This window comes from Dermochelys coriacea, chromosome 11 (genome assembly GCF_009764565.3).
Source record: "Dermochelys coriacea isolate rDerCor1 chromosome 11, rDerCor1.pri.v4, whole genome shotgun sequence".
NCBI lineage: Eukaryota > Metazoa > Chordata > Testudines > Dermochelyidae > Dermochelys > Dermochelys coriacea.
The window spans coordinates 16,651,940-16,658,359 of NC_050078.2; positions in this window are offsets into that span (position 1 = coordinate 16,651,940).

Here is a 6,420-nt window from a genome sequence, read left to right on the forward strand (position 1 = left end):
ACTGGTGCAGGAAGTGAAACCACATATTATAGGGATAACAGAAACATGGTGGAATAGTAGTCATGACTGGACTACAGGTATTGAAGGGTATGTGCTGTTTAGAAAAGACAGAAACAAAGGTAAAGGTGGTGGAGTAGCATTGTATATCAATGATGAGGTAGAATGTAAAGAAATAAGAAGCGATGCAATGGATAAGACAGAGTCCATCTGGGCAAAAATTACATTGGGGAAGATAACTAGTAGAGCCTCTCCTACAATAATGCTTGGGGTGTGCTATAGACCGCCGGGATCTAATTTGGATATGGATTGAGCCCTTTTTAATGTCTTTAATAAAGTAAATACTAATGGAAACTGCGTGATCATGGGAGACTTTAACTTCCCAGATATAGACTGGAGGACCAGTGCTAGTAATAATAATAGGGCTCAGATTTTCCTAGATGCGATAGCTGATGGATTCCTTCATCAACTAGTTGCTGAACCGATTAGAAGGGGTGCCATTTTGATTTGGTTTTGGTGAGTATTGAGGACCTCATAGAAAAAATGGTGATAGGGGATAATCTTGGTTTAAGTGATCATGAGCTAATTCAGTTCAAACTGAATGGAAGGATTAACAAAAATAAATCTGCAACTAGGGTTTTTGATTTCAAAAGGGCTGACTTTCAAAAATTAAGGAAATTAGTTAGGGAAGTGGATTGGAATGAAGAACTTATGGATCTAAAGGTAGAGGAGACCTGGGATTACTTTAAATCAAAGCTGCAGAAGCTATCGGAAGCCTGTATCTCAAGAAAGGGGAAAAAATTCATAGGCAGGAGTTGTAGACCAAGCTGGATGAGCAAGCACCTTAGAGATGTGATTAAGAAGAAGCAGAAAGCATACAGGGAGTGGAAGATGGGAGGGATCAGCAAGGAAAGCTACCTTATTGAGGTCAGAACATGAAGGGATAAAGTGAGACAGGCTAAAAGTCGAGTAGAGTTGGACCTTGCAAAGGGAATTAAAACCAATAGTAAAAGGTTCTATAGCCATATAAATAAAAAGAAAACTAAGAAAGAAGAAGTGGGGCCGCTAAACACTGAGGATGGAGTGGAGGTTATAGATAATCTAGGCATGGCCCAATATCTAAACAAATACTTTGCCTCAGTCATTAATAAGGCAAAAGAGGATCTTAGGGATAATGGTAGCATGACGAATGGGAATGAGGATATGGAGGTAGATATTACCATATCTGAGGTAGAAGCAAAACTCAAACAGCTTAATGGGACTAAATCAGGGGGCCCAGATAATCTTCATCCAAGAATATTAAAGGAATGGCACCTGAAATTGCAAGCCCATTAGCAAGAATTTTTAATAAATTTGTAAACTCAGGAGTTGTACCGAATGATTGGAGAATTGCTAATATAGTTCCTATTTTTAAGAAAGGAAAAAAAAGTGATCTGGGTAACTACAGGCCAGTTAGTTTGACATCTGTAGTATGCAAGGTCCTGGAAAAAATTTTGAAGGAGAAATTAGTTAAGGACATCGAAGTCAATGGTAAATGGGACAAAATACAACATGGTTTTACAAAAGGTAGATCGTGCCAAACCAACCTGATCTCCTTCTTTGAGAAAGTAACAGATTTTTTAGACAAAGGAAATGCAGTGGATCTAATTTACCTAGATTTCAGTAAGGCATTTGATACCGTGCCACATGGGGAATTATTAAATTGGAAAAGATGGGGATCAATCTGAAAATTGAAAGGTGGATAAGGAATTGGTTAAAGGGGAGACTACAGTGGGTGATACTGAAAGGTGAACTGTCAGGCTGGAGGGAGGTTACCAGTGGAGTTTTTCAGGGATCAGTTTTGGGACCAATCTTATTTAATCTTTTTATTACTGACCTCGGCACAAAAAGTGGGAGTGTGCTAATAAAGTTTGCAGATGATACAAAGCTGGGAGGTATTGCCAATTCAGAGAAGGATCGGGATATCATACAGGAGGATCTGGATGACCTTGTAAACTGGAGTAATAGTAATAGGATGAAATTTAATAGTGAGAAGTGTGAGGTTATGCATTTAGGGATTAATAACAAGAATTTTAGTTATAAGCTGGGGACGCATCAATTAGAAGTAACGGAAGAGGAGAAGGATATTGGAGTATTGGTTGATCATAGGATGACTATGAGCTGCCAATGTGATATGGCTGTGAAAAAAGCTAATGCGGTTTTGGGATGCATCAGGAGAGGCATTTCCAGTAGGGATAAGGAGGTTTTAGTACCATTATACAAGGCACTAGTGAGACCTCACCTGGAAAACTGTGTGCAGTTCTGGTCTCCCATCTTTAAAAAGGATGAATTCAAATTGGAGCAGGTACAGAGAAGGGCTACTAGGATGATCTGAGGAATGGAAAACTTGTCTTATGAAAGGAGACTTAAGGAACTTGGCTTGTTTAGCCTAACTAAAAGAAGGTTGAGGGGAGATATGATTGCTATCTATAAATATATCAGAGGGATAAATACAGGAGCGGGAGAGGAATTATTTCAGCTCAGCACCAATGTGGACACAAGAACAAATGGGTATAAACTGGCCACCAGGAAGTTTAGACTTGAAATTAGACGAAGGTTTCTAACCATCAGAGGAGTGAAGTTTTGGAATAGCCTTCCAAGGGAAGCAGTCGGGGCAAAAGATCTATCTGGCTTTAAGATTCTACTCGATAAGTTTATGGAGGAGATGGTATGATGGGATAATGTGATTTTGGTAATTAATTGATCTTTAAATATTCAGGGTAAATAGGCCTAATCCCCTGAGATTGGTGATGGATGGGATCTGAGTTACCCAGGAAAGAATTTTCTGTAGTATCTGGCTGGTGAATCTTGCCCATATGCTCAGGGTTTAGCTAATCGCCATATTTGGGTTCGGGAAGGAATTTTCCTCCAGGGCAGATTGGAAGAGGCCCTGGGGGTTATTCGCCTTCCTCTGTAGTATGGGGCATGGGTCACTTGAGGGAGGATTCTCTGATTCTTGAAATCTTTAAACCACGATTTGAGGACTTCAATAGCTCAGACATAGGTGAGGTTTTTCATAGGAGTGGGTGGGTGAGATTCTGTGGCCTGCGTTGTGCAGGAGGTCGGACTAGATGATCAGAATGATCCCTTCTGACCTTAGTATCTATGAATCTATGATTTCAACTCTAGTGAAGGTACAGAATCTTATAGCTTGTGGGAGTGTTAATTATAACTTGACTGACATGTCTTCAAATGAATTAAAATGCAGTAACTCTTACTTTACAATTTTTTGTTTTGCTTCAATGTATGTATATTATTAGGAAAATTCATTTTCCTGGAGCCAAATCTAATAGAGCTCATTCAGGTATAAAGACCAAGAGGAAAGGGTTGCTCAGAAGTTATCCTTTCCACAAACTTCAGTTTGTATACACACTTTCTTTAATATTTCACTCCCATGATAGTTTGGGAAATGTGGTCTTCCCTTCGCTAGCTGTGCTCGTGAACATTAACTCATGTCAAAGGTGACTTCTATATGACACTGGGGACCAGCGATATTCAGGGTGCTCCATAAGGACAGGTTAGGACCACGAAGGATGACACAAGGCTCTCTTTCTCTGTATAACTGCTCTGATTGGTTATCTGGAACATGAACCATAGGACTGGTGGGGCAGTTGGAACAGCCTTGTGATGCACTGGTTAATTTTAAAATTTCCAAGAAAAAATGGTGACATAAGGTAACCACACAAAAAGATTTGCTTTTGGTGTTGATTTGTACTAGTCCCTGCTAGTCCTAGTCCTGTTGTATGCCCTTATTTAGTACTCTCTATGCTCACCTTACTTAGCCAATATTCCCATTAATTTCCATGGGATATATCAATGCCTAACAAGGGGAAAAGAAGGGCTGAATAAGACCCATAATTTGTTATACAGGGGTATAATCTGGTTCATGTTTAATTTGGACAACCATTCTCAAACAAATTTCTTCCCATCTAAAGCCTAATATTAAACTATAATTATCTCAAAGGCATGTAATGTTCCTTTTAACCAGAGAAGGAGAACGTAATTAGCATACCTCCACCTTCTCCCTGACACTGTCTTTGTAAGAAACCAGAACACAAGTGTTCGATCAGCTCTATGGGCAAAAGTTTTTCTAAATATTACAATAAGAGTGAGAATAGACTGATCCCAAATTAATACACCCTTTATCTATAATCTAGATAAAAGAAGCAAAATATGTTGGTGTGAGAGTTTTATGTGCCAAAAAACTCCCAAACAGGAAAAAAGTAAAGAGAAGAGAGAAAATTCTTTCTTTATACAAGACATTATCAAAAATAAAATATCTTTATAAATAACATGTTTATTGTCAGTAACATAAAATATTCTAGTGAATCTAGTCCCAAAACAATTAAAGTGGAAGGAAGGTAAAAATAATTAGTATGTCAGTGATAAAGCAGGTGCACTGAAAGGATTTATAAACAATGGCATGCTTAACTGAGACAAAGCAAATATTAATATTTACGTCTATGTATAATATCTTAATTATTCATATTACAGGGCTGAACTATTATGAGTTAGGATGACATTGAAAGGTATGTTTCTCTAAAACAAATTTTTATTGGATTTGCATGTATGTCCAAAAAGCCTGGAATAATGAATTGCTGATTTCTTATTGCTAAATAAATAAATAAATAAATGTAAAGGCACCAACAAGGCCCATCTGTAAACTGAACAAAGGAGATGATGCAAAATAGACTGGAGGGAGAGGGAGAGGGGGAGAGAAAGAGAAAAGAAGAAGAAAAGGCCGAGACCAGGAAGTAGCTAGCAATTACTTGTATTCCACTGTTCTAAAAAAGTATCAAGGAACCAGTCTTGTTCTAAATGTTTCAGTGAAATCTGAATTAAATACTATTTTTGTTGTGTTGCACTGCATTTTATCGCATTCTCTAGTGGTTCACACAGGATGTTCATTTGCATATGGAATTAAGGGCTGGTATTTGTGGGCAGGGAGTACAAGCTGGCTTCTATTCTCTATCCTGCTTCCTCTATGTCAAAAAAGATTTGGCATTTGGTGTTTTAAAGAGAAGCCTGCCAGCAGTTACACTCCACAAACCTCTGTGCCTTCACTCATTCCTTTTCAAGAACCTTCCTAAGGGAGCCTATAGATCAGGGATTGGCAATGCAGCCTGGGGCTGCATCTGGCCCGCCAGATCATTTTATTCATCCAGCCAATTGTAACAGATGATTTAGTCTGCTGTGACATTTCTTTATCACTTCTTTTCTCTGGTCAACTGTGAATATTAAGTGCTTGTTTCAATGTGGAAGACCCATCACTAGGGAAGTAGTTGTGCACTTCTTTGGATTGTATGTATGATGAATGCAACAAAATTCAATATCCTGAAATGTCAGCTTTATATCCTCTGCACCATGAGTAAAGTGGGAAGTGGCATATGAAGAAGCCAGTGGCTGATTCTTCCTTTATAGTTTTATCATGAGTAAAAGAAAGAGGTAGAGAAATCTAAGTCTTCCATGTATAGTGGAAGCATGATTAACTTTTTTTTTTTTACTGAAAAATGGAGGCAAGCCCCATTGCCTCACATGTTTCCAAGTCATGGTAGTGAAAAAGGAATACAACTTGAACTGTCACTATGTACCAATCACAAAGCAAAGTACAACAAATATACTGGTGATACCAGGGATGCTATTGTTGCTGATCTAAATGGCAAAGTTTTAAGGCAGCAGAGTTGTTTTGCCAGAGCTGCCACAGTACAAACGTCAAGACTTTCTGCATCATAACTTATTGATCTCAAGCTGGTGTGGGCTAAAAAAGCCACCGAGCGATGACAACACAGTAAAATGATGTGTAATGTAAATAGCAAAGGCACTTAGTAACAATAACATGGCAAAAAAAATATTTGAAACAGTATCTCTTTCTTGATGTACAAGTTTATGAAGAGTTTCAGATATGCCTGAACATATGGAAGAAAAGCCAAAGAAAATTATCCACGGTTGTTCTTATTTTTCTTTGACATTAGATGAGAGTACAGGTGTGTCAGATGTAAGATCAGCTACTGATATACATACAAACAATTGGCAGTAATCTTAACATGCAGAAAGAATTTATGTAGTTAACCTCATTACATGGAACTAAAAAGGATCCAGATATTTTTTGTTGTAGCTCAAGAGGCTGTTGCAGATTTTGGAGGTTTGGAAAAATCAGCTGTTGATATGAATGGACCACCTGCTGCAGGTGGAGCAAAAGTTGGGTTTATTGAAGAACAGTGCGGTGGATGGATTACCCAACAATGCACTGCATTATTCAAGAGTCACTGTGTGGAAAATCACTTAACTTTGACCATTTCATGAATGTGCTTATGAAAGTTGCATACTAGATCCAAAGTAGCAACAGATCACTGAGTCATTACAAATTTGTGGCTGAGTTGTGAT